Genomic DNA, 18206 nt, shown 5'->3' with positions numbered 1-18206 from the left:
AGTGTGAGGTCCACACTACACGACTGGACTGAGTGTGATTATAGAGTGTGAGGTCCACACTACACGACTGGACTGAGTGTGATTATAGAGTGTGAGGTCCACACTACACGACTGGACTGAGTGTGATTATAGAGTCTGAGGTCCACACTACACGACTGGACTGAGTGTGATTATAGAGTCTGAGGTCCACACTACACGACTGGACTGAGTGTGATTGTAGAGTCTGAGGTCCACACTACACGACTGGACTGAGTGTGATTATAGAGTGTGAGGTCCACACTACACGACTGGACTGAGTGTGACTGTTTCCTGACTTGTCATTGGTTAAATAGCATCATGTGACCCCTGGCCAACCAAAAAAGAGCAGAGAAAACAGGCGGAGGGGGTGTTTTCCTATAACAGCATTCCAGCTCTGGTTGTAAGTGTAAAAAGTAGTCCATGTGCGCTTTCTGTGTTATTAATCTAATGTTTAGGCGAGGATATTAAGCATACACCTTGCTGTTGTCCTTGTTGTGCATCGCTCTGGCTGTAAAAGGCCAAAAATGAAAGTTTTAGCCCAGACTCTGTTTCCAGTGACTCCTCCGCTCCTTGCCATTGGTTGTGCATTATTAGACTCTGTTTCCAGTGTGTCCTCTGCTCTTTCTCATTGGTTGCTGGGCTTCGTGTGTGTCAGTGATGTCGCTGCACTGGAGCTCGGCCAAAATCAAACATAATCATAATTCAAACATGTTTGAGTGACCGTGACTGGAGTCTAGTCTTTTCTTGTCTTTCCGCCGTCCAACATGAGTCCAGACGTAACTGGCCCACACTACGAGACTGAAGCTGCTGCGACTGACTTCAACTAGAGACGACTGAGAGGGACGCAGAAGCCGAGTGGTGTGTCCTCAGCTTTAGGTTATTGATAGCTTCCAGTGACATCACTTTGTGTTCTAGTGCGGCATCACCATGGCAATACACCACAGGAGGAAACAGACTCATTTGTGTTGGTCAGGAACATGTCAGCAATACAAGTGGAACATTCATTCATTCATGTATTTTCTTTTATTTGACAAAAATATCAGTACATGTACTCAACTTGAATCATAGTTTTAGTCGACAGAAATGTTTAGTTTTATTCATTATTATCACCTTTTGTTTAGTCAAGTCAGCAAAAATATGACATTGACAAAAGCTATGACAAAACGATGGAAAGGCTATAAATATAAAGCATTATTAGTATTTATTATTATATCAAAATGCAATTCTCTGTCAACTTGAAACCACATGTTCTTTAATTAATCTAATACAATGATGGAAATGTTAGGGAACTACCATTTGACAAAGATAACCTCATGTTTCATACTTTAGAATGGGATTTGTATTGGTATAATAGCCTCTAATGTTGCTTCTTAACACAGCATGACCATAATGTGTAACCACAAAGTGAAAAACCTGATGCTCGGATGAATATTATCCCCACCCTTTAAATAAATATTTCCGACACCCCTAAAGAGGAGCTATGAAGAAAATTGCAGTATTTATTCCGCCTCACAGCACGCCACATACAGACTCGCCCCGAACACACACAAAAAAGAAGAAATTATCGCTTCAAAACATGCTTCTCGGTATTCTCTCCTCGAGTGTTGTCGGCGACGCTCTGGCTTTAAAAACCGACGCCATGAGCTGACCCCGAAAGCGCTTTGTCTCATTGTATTCGTCCACCGTTAAAGACACAGTTAGCGGCTCGGACTCTTTCCCGCTGAGCATTTCAAAAACCCGATCGATGGCGCGGAATAGGCCCGCGCGTCGATACCCGGAGCTGCGGGCGTTGCTCTTATTGCGACGCTGTTCTTTCTTTCTGTTCTGTTCTTAGCACTTTTCTTTTTTAATGCCTCGGAGCCTATGAATAACCTCAGTATGTCACCATCTGGCTCCGCGGGGCCCGCTCACCTCCGTGTTAGTCAGTGCGCCGCGGTGAACTCTGTCAGCCTGTCGGGGCGCTCTCTCCGTCGAGGGGACCGCGATGGACCGGGGAGGCGACGGCTAATTTAGACCCGCCACTGTCACGACGGATTCTCACATTCTCGCTTTGTCCGCCTCTTTATGCTTTCGTCTATCTATTTTTCAAACTCAAGCCGAAGCTGAGGAGGCTTTCTTTTAGCTGTCAAAACACTCAGCATAAATGTGAGGAAGATGAAGTGTATGTGAAACTTGTGTCTATGTCAACAAGCGAGTGACACGTTCTCAACCAAAAAGTATCATCTCGAAGAATATCGCCTTGTTTCGTTGCCGTGCTGTTGCGTTATTCAACATTATTGACACCAAGACAAAACGATTCCTCAATGACGTCACTATAGCCTTATCAAACTAAATAATGAAAGCGCGACATAAAAAGTTGGATGAAAAAGCTTTTTGCGTGACGATTTTGGTGCTACTTGTATTTGCTTCTGATGATTCTCAGGTTTTTATATATATACCGTATTTTCTGGACTATAAGTTGCACCTTTGTCATAGTTTTGGCTGGGGTGCGACTTATACTTATATTTATACTTATATACTTATACTCCGGAGCGACTTATGTGATATTATTTGTTATTTTCACACTTGCAACTTTCATACTCCAGTGCGACTTATATATGTTTTTTTCTTCTCTATTATGCATTTTTTTGGCTGGTGCGACTTAAACTCCGAAAAATACGTTAGAGATAGATATATATATATATAATATATATATATATATATATATATGTTTTTGTTCTTATTCTTGACATTGCTAGTTTCAATTGAAAAACCCCCATCAGTTAATCTAGTCGTGAGTTTGGGCCTTTTTCTCAGACATAAAGAGACATAAAGAAAGAAAAGGGGTTCAATGGAGACCTCAGACTTTGTTGTTATTGAGTCTAGACATTCCTGATAGTGTTGCAGCGACTCATTGAGTGTGAACACCTCAGTCGACCAAAACAACTTCTTCAGGTTTTCTTGTGTGGACGGCTTTTGTCCAGCCAATATGTCTTTCCCCCTTGACAAATGAGGTAGATTTTCTTCTACTCACACATTTCCCAAAACAGAATTCACACAGAGGTGTTGAATTTGCTCTTAACTCCTCCCCCCAAAACTCGCTGACATCTTCATAACTCGCTCCCATACAAAACGTTACAACCCAAAGCCTGGCAGCGTGACTTTTTCCCCCCGGTTTAGCCCCCTAAGGTTACTGTGTCAGAGATGTCCCGAACATGGGATTAGGCTAAGCGCGCCCGCTAGTCAAACAGGTGAAGTAGATGGAGGGATGAAAAGGGGTGGGAGGAGAGAGGACGGCGGATGGAATTGTGTTTCGGGATTAACACCGCAACGCCCCGAACATTCCGCGCAGTGCTCCATCGATCTATTCCCAACCCCCCCCCCCCCCCCCCCCCCCCCGCGACCGTTAATCCAACCGTCCGTCCGAGTGTGATGTCTTTTTCGAAGGACGCGGCGGGATAAATCGGAAAGACGTTTTTCGCGGCGGGACAGTCGATACAAACACATTAGTAGTCATTTTTCAGAGACTTCGTTGACGGTTGAAACGCTATCGATCCAGGTCGCGGCATTAAGCGTGCATCGAAATCCCGTCCAGGATAGAATGGGGCGCAGGGACGGCGGTCGTCGGGGGAGACAAACGGTGCTGGAGGCCGAGAGTAAAAAAACAAACTGGAGACGGAGAGCGAGGCGAGCCAGGCAAAGAAAGGGGGTGTCGTCGCCTGCCGTTACGCCGTGATGATCCCTTGTCTCATAAGACTCTCACCGATACTTGCAAACAGCGTTCATCGCAGCGCGACGAGCAATCAGCGACAATAGCCACCAAATGAGAAGGTAGAGCCGGAACCGCGTGGCTTCAAATGGTGTTTCGATTCTGCTTTTTTTGCTGCGTGTTTAGTTCGGAGCTTTTCTGAATGTTTGTGCCCGTCAGGTTTTGTTTTGAAGCACAATCAATACAAGGTTAAAATAAAGTCGAATGGATGTTGTTGTGGACTGGAAGGTGTTTCATCCGTCATCGGAGAGTTTTTTGGTCAATTTTGAAGAGAACTGATGGTCATCTTCTTTTTTTTTTCATCCTTCAGGTCTGTCTGACTAAAGGCCATTGTCAATGATGGCGAATCGATAAAAGTGTTTGTGTGCGTTCGACCGTGACCTTTAGAGGAAGTGTAACTGTAAGTAAGAGATAGACCGATATACTCATGATATTTGCACGTTTCAGCGTATTGGCCTTGATTCACCAGAACATTTGGTTTTGGCCAACCTTCTACCGAAAGGAGGTGAGAATGTCATTGCATAGTTTATATATATTTTTATTGTGTACATAGCAATACATTTCTTTTCATCTTTGAAAGCGTTTTTACTTTATTGCGATGATATGTCCAGTGTGCGTACAGGGTTGTGTATGAGTTGGTAGAAAATTTAAATATCATTAGGGAAAAATACTCAAAATCGGCCCTACGTACGAGCCCAAAAATATCGGTAGAGCTGTTTTTTTTATTGGTTTCAACCATAGAAACATACAGTATATCAGCTGATCACTAGGCTAAACTGCTCTTTTATTGTTTTGTGGTTGAACAGGGATGTTGGGCAAGTTTATTGGAAATTAAAATAGCATAATTTGGGGACAATGATCCAAAAATACCCTACACATCAGCCCAAACTTATTGCCAGAGCTCATCAGTCATTGTTTTCTCTGGATTCTAAACTGCCAAAAAAAAGACATATTTTCTGACAAGTATCTGTCCCTCTCGGCCAATCACAGCCTGTTTATCTTTGCTTCCCAACCAATCCGTTTCACGCCTCAAGCTTGTTCCGCCCATCTCGACAACAGCAGCAGAACGATCAGCCACTCCAGCCTGCCCATCTCCTCAAGACCCCAAAAGGAAATGCATAATATCATACTTTATTCATGTCTTTTCCTCCCGGTTCAGTAAAAGATGTACATCATCCATAAGGTGCATCCCAAAGTTAATTGCTAAAACCACTGCAAGTCCTTTCCTCCGTGTTCCTCTGTCATTTTTTGTTCTGTCATCCATTCTATTTGCTTTATATAGCTCTGTTCTCTCCTAATAATGTGCAGTAAAGGATGGGGACAGTTACGGCAGAGCCTGGAGAAAGATCTAATTTGGCTGGTTCTGCTCTGTTTCTCAGCATCTCCGAGGAGCTTTGTGTTGTCCTACTGGGAGTCCGACAGTGTGGAGAGACTACAGCATATCAGCCATGTACACACAGAGCTGGGTCTGCACACTTTAGGTCAGGAGCCAAAATAGACCACGGATCAGTCCCCAGAGTCTATCGCCCAGAGTCTATCGCCCAGAGAGCCCCTGAGTCTCTGCCCCTGAGTCTCTGCCCCTGAGTCTCTGCCCCTGAGTCTCTGCCCCTGAGTCTCTGCCCCAGAGTCTCTGCCCCTGAGTCTCTGCCCCAGAGTCTCTGCCCCTGAGTCTCTGCCCCTGAGTCTCTGCCCCTGAGTCTCTGCCCCAGAGTCTCTGCCCCTGAGTCTCTGCCCCTGAGTGTGCCGCACTGCTGTAACAACTCATATATTCAAAAGAGAATACTGGACTTCTAATTGGAAACTTTGCTGCAACTATTCAAATGACGTTGTTGGCAGAATAAGAGCAGAAATTATTTATCAATTTATACTTGCATCTTGTGTTGTATCAGAACATGGCCTTGTCTCGCAATTGCAAAAATACTGTATTTAACCAGAGCTAGAACTCTTGTAGTTCATGGACAAACTGTGGATGAATTATTGTTGCATTTTTAAGCCATTAACTAGTTAAATGTTTAAAAGAACGAAGAAATGTGTTTAAACCGATGGAGCCACTGTGCATTTTTCTGGTATCACAAATTGTTATATACGTTAAATATCAATTTATTCAGTGACTCACTGCAAATGATGTAACATCTTACTTCAAAGAACTATAATAGTATATAAAAAATGCCCTTTATGAGTCAACAGAAAAAACTTTTTTCTACAGTTAAAGCAACCACTGGGTAATATGTTGAAATGTTAATAATATCGTGAATTTGAAGATATGCAATATTGGAATATTAAGTATATTCTTTATGATAAAACCCCTTTGTTACATCCGTCTAAAGTGATATTTCTGCACTTTGTAGAATAAATACATAATAATAATATTGTCTGACTGTCAACAACTGTCAACATCCCTGCAACTACTACTGCTACTTTGCTACACTCTTGTATTTGATTGGTGTATTTTTAGCTTTAAACAGAATTCTTGCCTGATACAAGCCATATTGTTTACCAAAGAAAAAAAGAGAAATAAAAATCCGCCTCAAGCTCTGACTAAAGACACCGTCTCCTGCAAATACTTACAGCGATCCAGCTTTCCAGAGTGACAAGCCTGAAGTGACACCGAGTGAAAGATATACACTCTCTTCCAGCCTCTATGAAATGAGTCTATGTTTTAAAAATACGCCTCTGATAACATTTGGTTGCATTTCATGTGTTTTCGACGTCTCCAGCAGCTCGAGCAAAACACATTTGTCAGCTAAACAGTGGCGGCAGATGCGGTGGCAGAAGAGAAAAAAACAATACAAATCAAATCTCTGAAACATTTCCCAGCAGCCCGTACAGCGCGAATCAGCCTGGATAGACTCATAAATTGATATCATCACATTTATTTTTAATCTTCTTGTCAGATGCGAGTCGAAAGTGTGACTTCTGGAAACATTAGCGTCGTCGTTGGGTATACTTATGCCACCGGGGCTCGACAAGTCGTGCTTTTTACGGTCGGAGATGTTGTGTTGTTGATGCTGCCTGAAGGCTTTGAAGTGCCACTGAACTGACTTAATCCAAAATACATATGTGAAACACTTCGGTCATCTGGTCATAAGACTGGGCTGGGACACATTTTAGACGCTCTCATTTTTATTTCAACATCATCTGAACTTTGCGTGACAGTGAAAGTGTGTTGCGTTGGATTATTGACATACACTTTACATAATGATAATGTAGAGGTTCATAAAAAGTGTTAATCAAGAGGATGATGGTGATGAAAGTTGTCAAGATGCCTAAAACTTATAGTAGTATACAAATTGACTTGGCGCTCCTGTCACTTTGTCATTGTAAGTTCTCAAAGAAGATGCCAATTCCGGAGTATAAGTCGCACTGGAGTATAAGTCGCACTAGAGTATAAGTCGCACCAGCCAAAAAATGCATCATAGAAAAAAAACATATATAAATTGCACTGGAGTATGAAATAAGGTGGGGAAAAAAAACAAATAATATCACATATAAGTCGCTCCGGTATAAGTATACAAGTATGAATATAAGTATAAGTCGCACCCCGGCCAAAACTATGAAAAAGGTGCCCCTTCTCTGGATGCCTGGACCAAAGAGGCCACTGAAATCAGAAAGTGAGGCACAAACAGTATCGGTATTGGTATCGGTCAGTCAGTCACCTTCCTCTTATCCCACACAGGGAAACACATGGGAACCTACATTTGTGGATTATTTTAAGAAGACAAGATGAATGTTGTTGGAGTCGGCTTGCTGTATTTTAATCATCCAACTGAGCAACCAAGCAACAATCCAACCAATCTCTTCCCATCCATCTGACCTAATAAAGACTGTATATGTCACAGACATTTCATAGGCTGTGACATATAAATAGATGCATAGGAGTGTCACAGTGAGACAGCAGCTCATTCTAATGACGTTCAGCATGAAACATGGGGAAAAGGAAACTCAAATAAAAGCGGTGTCACTGTGGCACGGCCCTGCAGGCGATTGCGTGGTTGCTAGGCAGAAAAGACATTTTGAGGAGGAGAGATGTCACTTACATCTTTACTCAGAATGCAGTCTGGCAGTGCATATTTAAATACATCTCCTCACACTCACACATGAGCCAAACTCCCTGTGTGTGATGGGACGCCCCCACAAACTCCGCTCTCTCAGCTACACTGGAAAACACACACACTCTGGAGTCAAATCGGCAAGTGTCTGTCACATATTTGAATTCCTATGCTGCTTGTCTTGCAGATAAATGTTGTTGCAATGCATTGAAACATAAGTTCAAATGTTATAACGGTGTAGATCAAGATTTAGTCCTTGATTTTGATTACATTACAGTGGTTTAGCGTAGACTACCCCTTTAAGTCTTTCTTGCTTACACATCACAAGTTACCTCACATGACACACATATGAATTATTACTGACACAATTTCTACAAATAAATGGCTAACTTTTCATAGTCCAACAGATTCCCAAACACAATAGCTCCAACAGGAAATGATCACACCACATAAGAAACCTCAACTACGTACCAAATAGTGATAATTGTCTAAACAAAGGAGAAGAGAGGAGAAGAGAGGATAAGAGAGGAGAGGAGAAGAAAGGAGAAGAGAGGAGAAGAGAAGAGAGAAGAGAGGAGAGGAGAAGAGAGGAGAAGAGAGGAGACGAGAAGAGAGGAGAAGCGAGGACAAGAGAGGAGAAGAGAGGAGACGAGAAGAGAGGAGAGGAGAAGAGAGAAGAGAGGAGAGGAGAAGAAAGGATAAGAGAGGAGAGGAGAAGAAAGGAGAAGAGAGGAGAAGAGAGGAGACGAGAAGAGAGGAGAGGAGAAGAGAGAAGAGAGGAGAAGAGAGGAGAAGAGAGGACAAGAGAGGAGAAGAGAGGAGACGAGAAGAGAGGAGAGGAGAAGAGAGAAAAGAGGAGAAGAGAGGAGAAGAGAGGACAAGAGAGGAGAAGAGAGGAGATGAGAAGAGAGAAGAGAGGAGAGGAGAAGAGAGAAGAGAGGAGAGGAGAAGAAAGGAGAAGAGAGGAGAGGAGAAGAAAGGAGAAGAGAGGAGAGGAGAAGAGAGGAGAAGAGAGGAGAGGAGAGAGGACAAGAGAGGAGAGAATAGAGAGGAGAGGTGAGAAGAGGAGAGAGAGGAGAGAAGAGAGGAGAGGAGAAGAGAGGAAAGGAGAGAAGAGGAGAGAGGAGAAGAGAGGAGAGAAGAGAATAGAGAGGAGAGGTGAGAAGAGGAGAGAGGAGAGGAGAAGAGAGGAGAGGAGAGGAGAGAAGAGGAGAGAGAGGAGAGAGAAGAGAGAGAGGAGAGACTCTTTCTGAATAGCTTTCACTTGCAGCCATTATAACACAGATCCCTCCATACTTTCTGCCCCGCCCCTTTCAGTCTCACAGCACATTTTATTGGCTGAAGGAAATGGCTCTGAAGCTGTCTTTAAATCTTCTGGGAATTGGGTCCTTTCTTAATCGCCATAGCGACAGTCTTAACGGCGATGCCATAGAACTTCTTTTTAAAACGTTTGAAACTCAAAGTCCTAATTAGCCACCAGCAAACACAACCGCGCGCCTTCCCGTCGCCCGGCGCTTTTACGTCACTGTCGGCGTGGCGTTTCAGCACCAGTGAAGTTAATACAAAGTGAAGAGCGTTCGCCATATTCTCCTCGGACGAACTGCGATCGCATCCATTTGTGTAGTGTCGTCTTGCAGGATTGCCACATTACTATGACGACGGGCGCGGAGTGGACGTGCACAGTTCATCTTCCAAGGAAAGTGCTCAGAGCCGCGATCATTTACCAGTGGAAGCGTAATATTGGGATGAATTACGGTATTTGAAAATTCTGCTAAAGGCAAAAGTAGTTTTTGTTCCAGTGAGCGAATAGATGATTGAACATTGCACTTGGATTTGAAAGTGGGCCTATAAACTAGACGTGTAAAGAGCACTATTTTACACACTCTACAATCTAATTATATAGTTGGAACTCTGTATTAGCTACGCCGAGATAGAATTAAAAAGGTTTGTGTGCATTCTAAACTAAACCGTCAGGTACAAGTCACATGACATAGATAAATCCTCAGTTTAATGACATTGGATTTTGCACTAAATCATACTTTTCACCCTCATTCACTCTTTCTTTCTTTTTTTAAAATATTTTTTTTATTGAAAGAAAAAACACAGACCAATCAAAACTTGTGTGTAAATAAAGATACAGTCCAGTCACATTGTCAACAACAGCAACGGCAGGGAGAACCCAAAGAAAAAAAGAGAGTAAGAAGAAAAATATAAATATTAAAAAAAATTAAAAGAGAGAGAAAAAAAGTGTGGAGTGGGCGGTACCAGAGAAAATACAAAGTGTGTATTGTTTGAGATGACAGTTTTTAGAATGATGCATCCAGATGAAAATAAAATACAAGGTTAAAGCACCTGATCCATAATGTGAGTCCCATTTAGTCCAGTTTATATCAATTTTGTCCATTTCCAAGTTCAGTCCTTATGTGACTTTTTTCCATTTTCCGTATGTCCATTATGATATCATATCCAGTCCTTTATTGTTGGTGCAGAGTTTCATTCACTCTTTTCAATGAACCAAAAGAAGACACTTTCTGTAAACACGGGGTACATTTACCACAGTGAGGTGCACTCTGGGATGTCCTGTCAATAATCAGTTGAGGAGATGTTTTCATTCCCTTGTTTCGGCTGCTTTCCTGCTCAACCTGGACGACATGCCACGCCCGTCAGGCTGACCACGCCTCAGGAAGTGTCATCAGCTGAAAAGTGACAAAGTGAAAGTATTTGGAGTGCTTCAGTAAACCTCTGTAAACTGCCTTCTGCTCTTCCATCCCATACCATCTGCACATATGCCGCATGTGCAGGGTAACGTGCCCTTTATAACTGCGTCCTGATCTTCAAAGGCTTACTTACTGTGGCAGTTTCATCACATAGATGAGAGGAGCTTGGGAAAGTGCTGATTTAAGCCCTGCTCATCTCACTGTAATTTAATGTAATGGCCCACTCAATATTCCATATTGCATATGTTGTGGCTTTAAACAGAGGGGATTTGACCCAGCAGGTAATCCACTTCCTGTTTCTGCTCCCTGCCTCTGACCCCTGAATATGTCAAAGTCAATACTCTTTACATCTTATATATATATAGTCTAAATGCTGCATATTCATGTGCAATTACTGTCATACTCACAAGCAATTAAGGCCATATTCCTGTGCATATAATTGATGTAAATAAGAGTGTTTACTTACTATTAGTATTATTTAGTTTTATGCTAGCTATTTTTACTTTATTTTTATTTTTATCTTTATCTTTTCATTTATTTTCCTCCATTCCCTATTAAGATATGAGATGAGTTTTGTTAATAAGAGTTCTTCTATTACGTTATCTGTCCTTTCCCTCTGTATCTACTGCGTTGTAACACCGAAATTTCCCCATGTGTGGACAATAAAGGATGATGTTACCTTATCTTATATAAAACGCTGTTTAAATACATAGAAAGTTACAAATTCATCAAATAAAACGAAGAAATGCCATAAAATGCAACATAAACTCTTAAAAGTGTGCTCTGAACCTGTATGGCCACGTCACTTTCACCTCTTAACGCTGCTTCATTTTTCACAACTGCATAATCAAGACAAATACACAGCATATTTGCACACGGCCCTAATGCACAAAGAGCTGAGCCAATAATTCACTTACCTCCGCTGCGTCTGCTGTAGTGATGGCAGTACAAATGAGAGAGTGCATTTAATGACTTACTCACTGTCGCTACTGTCGCTGGCAATGTGCATATTATGGTGATATTTTGTAACACGACGGCGGTTTGAACAATTTCAATCGAATTCTCCGACGGGATAATTGCAGGTCATTCACTGGAAACACAATCTTCCCAATTATCTGCTGTGGACAATTCAGTTTAATGTCGCGTATATATTTATGTGACGGTTATTTCACAGATATAAAAAGGTGTCGCTTAAAATACGTTTCTTGCTATTCCACAAAGAAATAAGACAAGGAAGAGGCGGAGCTTAAATAATCAGTCCTGCAATTTTGAACAGGAAGTTGATAGACACATTTTGGATCAATAATTATTTTTTTTCCCCAATTTGTATTTTATTATTTGTTCAGGAAATAGAGCATTATATGTCTTATTTAATATTTCCAGTGTATTAAAGCTGTAGTGGTGAATAAAGTAATTGTACCATATATTCCGCACCTTTTTTCATAGTTTTGGCCGGGGTGCGACTTATACTTATATTTATACTTATATACTTATACCCCAGTGCGACTTACATGTTTTTTTTCCTTCTCTATTATGCATTTTTTGGCTGGTGCGACTTATACTCCGAAAAATACTGCAGTTGTAATATTATTGTCTTCCATCCTTTTGAAGGCACAGTCTGTGGTATAGCATAAACTCAACAACTATATTTAGGTGCTAAGACTTCATAAGCTTATATACAGTATAATTTATAAATTCACATACCGCTGTCATAATGCAGCGCAGTAATTGGCTGTTTGAATCCGACATCAATAAAGTTTCTCCTTGCAATTATAGATATCAAGGGCGCCGTTCTTTTTTTTTTATCTTGGAAGTTAAAATGACGTTGATGAAAACCAATTTAGCTGTGAATCCAGTATTTCTGCACTGATTAAAAGCTTATTGTGTTTGCTTTGTCAAACCTCGCCATTAAAACAAAACAAAAACAGCTGTTCCATAAAGTCCTTCTCAACAGATCGCGACGTTTGCAAAGTGTAGTGTGTTCCTGGCTTTTGTGGCACACTATGCACAAAGTGGTCTTTTTTTTTGGGAGCCAGATGGGAGTTGAGGCAATGGAGCAGCTGATGGACAAGTATTAACTCAAGGCAACAACGTCGGCGCCACTTCCAGCTCCTTTGGCCGGGAGATGATTCTCCTGCTCCATGTACAGTCAGGATTAAACGTGTACTTAAGAGATTTTGGGCAGATGAAGGGTAAAACCGGGGCCGCTTGATTGAGAGGCCCATCAACTCCAGAGTGACCTTGTCCAATGGCAGCTTAGAATCACACACCGAGAGAGAGAGGGAGGGGGAGGGAGAGAGAGAGAGAGAGAGAGGGAGAGAGAGAAGGAGAGAGGGAGAGAGAGAGGGAGGGAGAGAGAGAAGGAGAGGGGGAGAGAGAGAGGGAGGGAGAGAGAGAAGGAGAGGGGGAGAGAGAGAGGGAGATGGAGGGAGATAGAAAGGGAGAGAGAGAGGGAGGGAGGGAGAGAAGGAGATAGAAAGGGAGAGAGAGAGGGAGGGAGGGAGAGAAGGAGATAGAAAGGGAGAGAGAGAGGGAGGGAGGGAGAGAAGGAGATAGAAGGAGATAGAAAGGGAGAGAGAGAGGGAGGGAGGGAGAGAAGGAGATAGAAAGGGAGAGAGAGAGGGAGGGAGGGAGAGAAGGAGATAGAAGGAGATAGAAAGGGAGAGAGAGAGGGAGGGAGGGAGAGAAGGAGATAGAAGGAGATAGAAAGGGAGAGAGAGAGGGAGGGAGAGAAGGAGGGAAGGAAAGGGCTTATGTAAGTGGTGTCACATTCAGACAAGTTAAAGACTAGTCGCTATTTTTTGGGCTCTTCGTGGGTGAAACGCTGTAGAGACTGTGGTCCAGTGAAGGCTGGATATTCAAACGTGTAAAGCGGAGGACCAAACACTACAGGGCAATGAAGTTACGACCAAACATTTACGAAATAATGACATTTTTAATGAAGCATCGAACAGGAGTGTTAGGTCTGTATCACATTCTGTGTTTCAGTTATGATTGCAGAATTATTATTTTATTATTACCGTATTTTCTGGACTATAAGTCGCACCAGTCAAAAAATGCATAATAGAGAAGGAAAACAAGTATAAATATAAGTATATAAGTATAAATATAAGTATAAGTCGCACCCTGGCCAAAAGTATGAAAAAAGTACTTACAGTCCAAAAAATACGGTATATTTATTTTATTTTTTCCCTACATTCCCTTGTGCTACCCTCAAAAATATACTGCAAAAACATATAATAATACAAACCCAAAATTGCTTGCTTCACTTCACCATGGTGTTTTGTTCTGCTCATTTTAACAAAGGCAGCTGTTTTTGAAGGATTAAGAGCAAGGTTGCTTTGTGAGCTGCACCATTTTCTCATCTTGCCTCGTTCTCATGGAGCTTATCTCGTGTCTCACTTTGTCTCAGGTGAATTGTGCCTCGCCCCATCTTCAGCTATACAGCGTTTTTAGACCGTCCAAAAGTCTGTTGTGCCTAAAACTAACACATAAAACATATGGTGCCCAGATCTGAGGCCCCACCTGCCTGCGCCTGCCGTTGCCTGTCGGTGCCTGTGTGTTTGTGAGATAAAAACAGCAAAGTTGAAGGACACCTGGTTTGTTTGAAGGATCGCACATGCTGCTCTGGGTGACGGGTGGCAACGTCGCTGTGTGTGATTCATTCAAAGCTTAGTGGAGATGAGTTTGTTCCCAACCTGCCGCCTCGACAGAAGCACAAAGAGATAGGATGTGCATGAAACAGGGAAATGGAGCGACAGAGATGGCATCGGATGTGATTTATTTGTGTTTGTAAAATGGCTTCCCCAGAACATCTTTCACGTGTAGCTTTGGGTTATGGGTCCACAATGGCAGTTTGCTGGTTCTGAGTAAGTGGCTCTACTTTTCTCTGAAGCATTTTGAGACAGAGAAATGTGAAGCAAGAAGGTTGGAATTGTAGATATAATTTAGTACATTTAATTAATAACTTTTTTTTTACAGAACATAATCAGCAGGTTTTGTGGTTAATAGAACAGCTATCAAATATATGGGCGTAAAAAGGGAAAACTATAATAACTTTGAAAGCACAATTGTTATACAAAAAGTCAATTGTAGACCATCGTTATGCAAACCCCTATTAGAGCTTGGTGGTTGAATCCCATTTTTAACTGTCGTCTTTTTTCCAATAAAACACACAAAGTCACACTGAATGTGGCTTTGTGTGTAGTTGTGAGTGGTAGTGTTTTGTCGGAGAGGCTGATGGAGCAGAATGGTCCCTACTCTGTCACCCGGGCCACAGAACAGCTATGGCTACTGTGGCTACTGTGGCTACTGTGGCTACTGTGGCTACTGTGGCTACTGTGGCAGCCTCACTTGCAGTCTTTTAGTCTCTCTTTCAGTCTCACTTGCAGTCTCACTTGCAGCCTCACTTGCAGTCTCACTTGCAGTCTCACTTGCAGCCTCACTTGCAGTCTCACTTGCAGTCTCACTTGCAGCCTCACTTGCAGCCTCACATGCAGTCTCACTTGCAGCCTCACATGCAGCCTCACTTGCAGCCTCACTTGCAGCCTCACTTGCAGCCTCACTTGCAGTCTCACTTGCAGTCTCACTTGCAGTCTCACTTGCAGCCTCACATGCAGCCTCACTTGCAGCCTCACTTGCAGCCTCACTTGCAGCCTCACTTGCAGCCTCACTTGCAGTCTCACTTGCAGTCTCACTTGCAGCCTCACATGCAGTCTCACTTGCAGCCTCACATGCAGCCTCACTTGCAGCCTCACATGCAGCCTCACTTGCAGCCTCACATGCAGTCTCACTTGCAGCCTCACATGCAGCCTCACTTGCAGCCTCACATGCAGCCTCACTTGCAGCCTCACATGCAGCCTCACTTGCAGTCTCACTTGCAGTCTCACTTGCAGCCTCACATGCAGTCTCACTTGCAGTCTCACTTGCAGCCTCACATGCAGCCTCACTTGCAGCCTCACTTGCAGCCTCACTTGCAGCCTCACTTGCAGCCTCACTTGCAGTCTCACTTGCAGCCTCACATGCAGCCTCACTTGCAGCCTCACTTGCAGCCTCACTTGCAGTCTCACTTGCAGTCTCACTTGCAGCCTCACATGCAGCCTCACTTGCAGTCTCACTTGCAGCCTCACATGCAGCCTCACTTGCAGCCTCACTTGCAGTCTCACTTGCAGTCTCACTTGCAGTCTCACTTGCAGCCTCACTTGCAGCCTCACTTGCAGTCTCACTTGCAGCCTCACATGCAGCCTCACTTGCAGCCTCACTTGCAGCCTCACTTGCAGTCTCACTTGCAGTCTCACTTGCAGCCTCACATGCAGCCTCACTTGCAGCCTCACTTGCAGCCTCACTTGCAGCCTCACTTGCAGCCTCACTTGCAGTCTCACTTGCAGTCTCACTTGCAGCCTCACATGCAGCCTCACTTGCAGCCTCACTTGCAGCCTCACTTGCAGCCTCACTTGCAGCCTCACTTGCAGCCTCACTTGCAGTCTCACTTGCAGTCTCACTTGCAGCCTCAAATGCAGCCTCACTTGCAGTCTCACTTGCAGTCGGCTCGTCGCTGGATTAAGGACATGAATGTGCCCACAGGACTATAACCCGGGACGAGGGAGCCTTTTTACCCTCACACAGCTGGGATATTGTACTGTAAGAGTTGGACTGCAAAACCTAAATCAGCTGACACGCCACAGCAACATCACAGACTACTACAGTGAAGGGGTAATCGAAACAAGTATGGAAACCAAACAAACTTTGATCTGAAAAAAGGACCAGCAAGTTCGACTGAGTAGTAATTTGCGAGAGAAGCAGAGACACTAATAGTCAAATGTGTAAATTAGATTGACTCTTAACAACTTAAGAAACAGAGCTTGAGCGCTCTACAAAGTGGTTAAAGAGTCCAGTCCAGTCATGGAAAACAGGAGTATACAGCAACAAGTGGATTAAAGCTGGTGCCTGAGGACACGGCAGGTGCTGCTGTGGCACTGTACACATGCAGTAGTATTTTGGGGCAGCTTAGAGCCAGAAAGAAACAGAAAAGCAATTTAAATGTCTACATCTGTTGTGTCTTCCCTGGGCCACAGTGTACGCACATGCCGGCTGAGTCACTCGACTTAATATGCGTCCAATTCTGCCGCCGACTCCAGCATTAGCGCTGCCTCCTGCTTATATTTGTCACAGGCAGGGAGCCATGGTGAGTGTCTGATCTGTTTGCCTCTCTCCATGTACGCAACCTAGAAACGCACCTGATGTCTGGATTTGGTCATCTTTTTTCACGTTTACTGCGCACTGATATATATATATATATATAAAGAACGGTGGCGGCATTGACCATGGAATTGTGTTGTAATTTAAATACTCAAAAGCACAACTGTGACAAATGTATTCAGCAGTAGTGACCCAGCAGTTAATAGGTTTCTTTCATGGCACTTTTCTTCACTTTTGTACACTGTTCTGGCTAAAGCATGGTACAGTATGACTCAATCTTTATTTGTTCTAACATTGTAGAATATGATATCATGCAAACTCAAGGCCAAGTATACTCGTTCTCTACATTTTACCCATCTGTCATAATGTAACAATCATTTGCCTGTAAATATAGAAAGACAACATATTCTATTGTTTCCATAAATGGACCAAAACAACTAGCAACATGGCTTAAATTCATATTCCAGAAACAATAAAGACTAATCATTAATTGTAAATATTTCATACTTAATTGTGTGTATTAAGTATTAAAGACCTGCATGATAAATCACATTTTAATTATTCAAGTCATTATCTTAAACACATAAACAGATCTTTTCCAATCATCTCTTTCCTGCAGGCATTCATTTATGGCATACCTTTTGTCAAACGCTACTTCCAAGAATATGACTATAATAAATTGTTTGCGTTTCGTTATTTGGCTACACAATGTAGCCGCCACCAGCATAGAAATGAAAAGATATATAGTGCTCTTCTGACTTGCCTCTGCCAGGTTCTTATTAATGTAAGAACCTCATTAGTGGGAGTTTAGACATAGTGCCAGATAAAGCAGCTAATCCTTATGCCTTATGAAGAATGTATCATACTGCTGGGGCATGGCAGTTAATAAAGAACATACCTATCAGTTGTTTTTTCAAGCAGAATATAAATTGGAATTCAGTTTGTCATCAGGACGTTCGGGTTCTCTTTGCGGTCTGTAAGTGCCTGTGTTGAGCAAAGGATTTCCATGTGAAAGTACATCACTCTTATACCACATACCAAAAGAATACTTTTTATAATGTGTGTATTTATGTGTTATCCTTACAACAAAAAAGGAAGAGTTTAGATGATCTTTCAACGTTTTCTCCTAGTGGTTCATAAATCCCCCTTCGATCTATAAAACATGTACATTGTAGGGCAATGGACACATGCACAAGATAAATATCCCTGTGGGAACAGTGGAAAACACCCTAATTTAGTATAGACTGGCACTTCAACACAAGATTTGACCTAGGAATGCCCCACAGAATTAATGTACTGTACATTCCCAGAGGGGGACTAATGTTTCAGATGGAGCATGAAAAACTGAGGCTCCTCGTGGAAACTGTTGGAGGCACAGGGACCAAATGCAAACCACAAGGAGAAAAACCCTCAACCATCTGGGAATCAAACCTGGGACTGTTGCAGGACTTCCCATTGGACTCCACACTTTACATG

Source organism: Eucyclogobius newberryi, unplaced genomic scaffold, assembly GCF_026437365.1.
Source record: "Eucyclogobius newberryi isolate DKJ021-1_F unplaced genomic scaffold, fEucNew1.0.hap1 SCAF_10, whole genome shotgun sequence".
Lineage (NCBI taxonomy): Eukaryota > Metazoa > Chordata > Actinopteri > Gobiiformes > Gobiidae > Eucyclogobius > Eucyclogobius newberryi.
The sequence above is the reverse complement of the archived record's forward strand: the minus strand, read 5'-3'. Positions refer to the sequence as shown.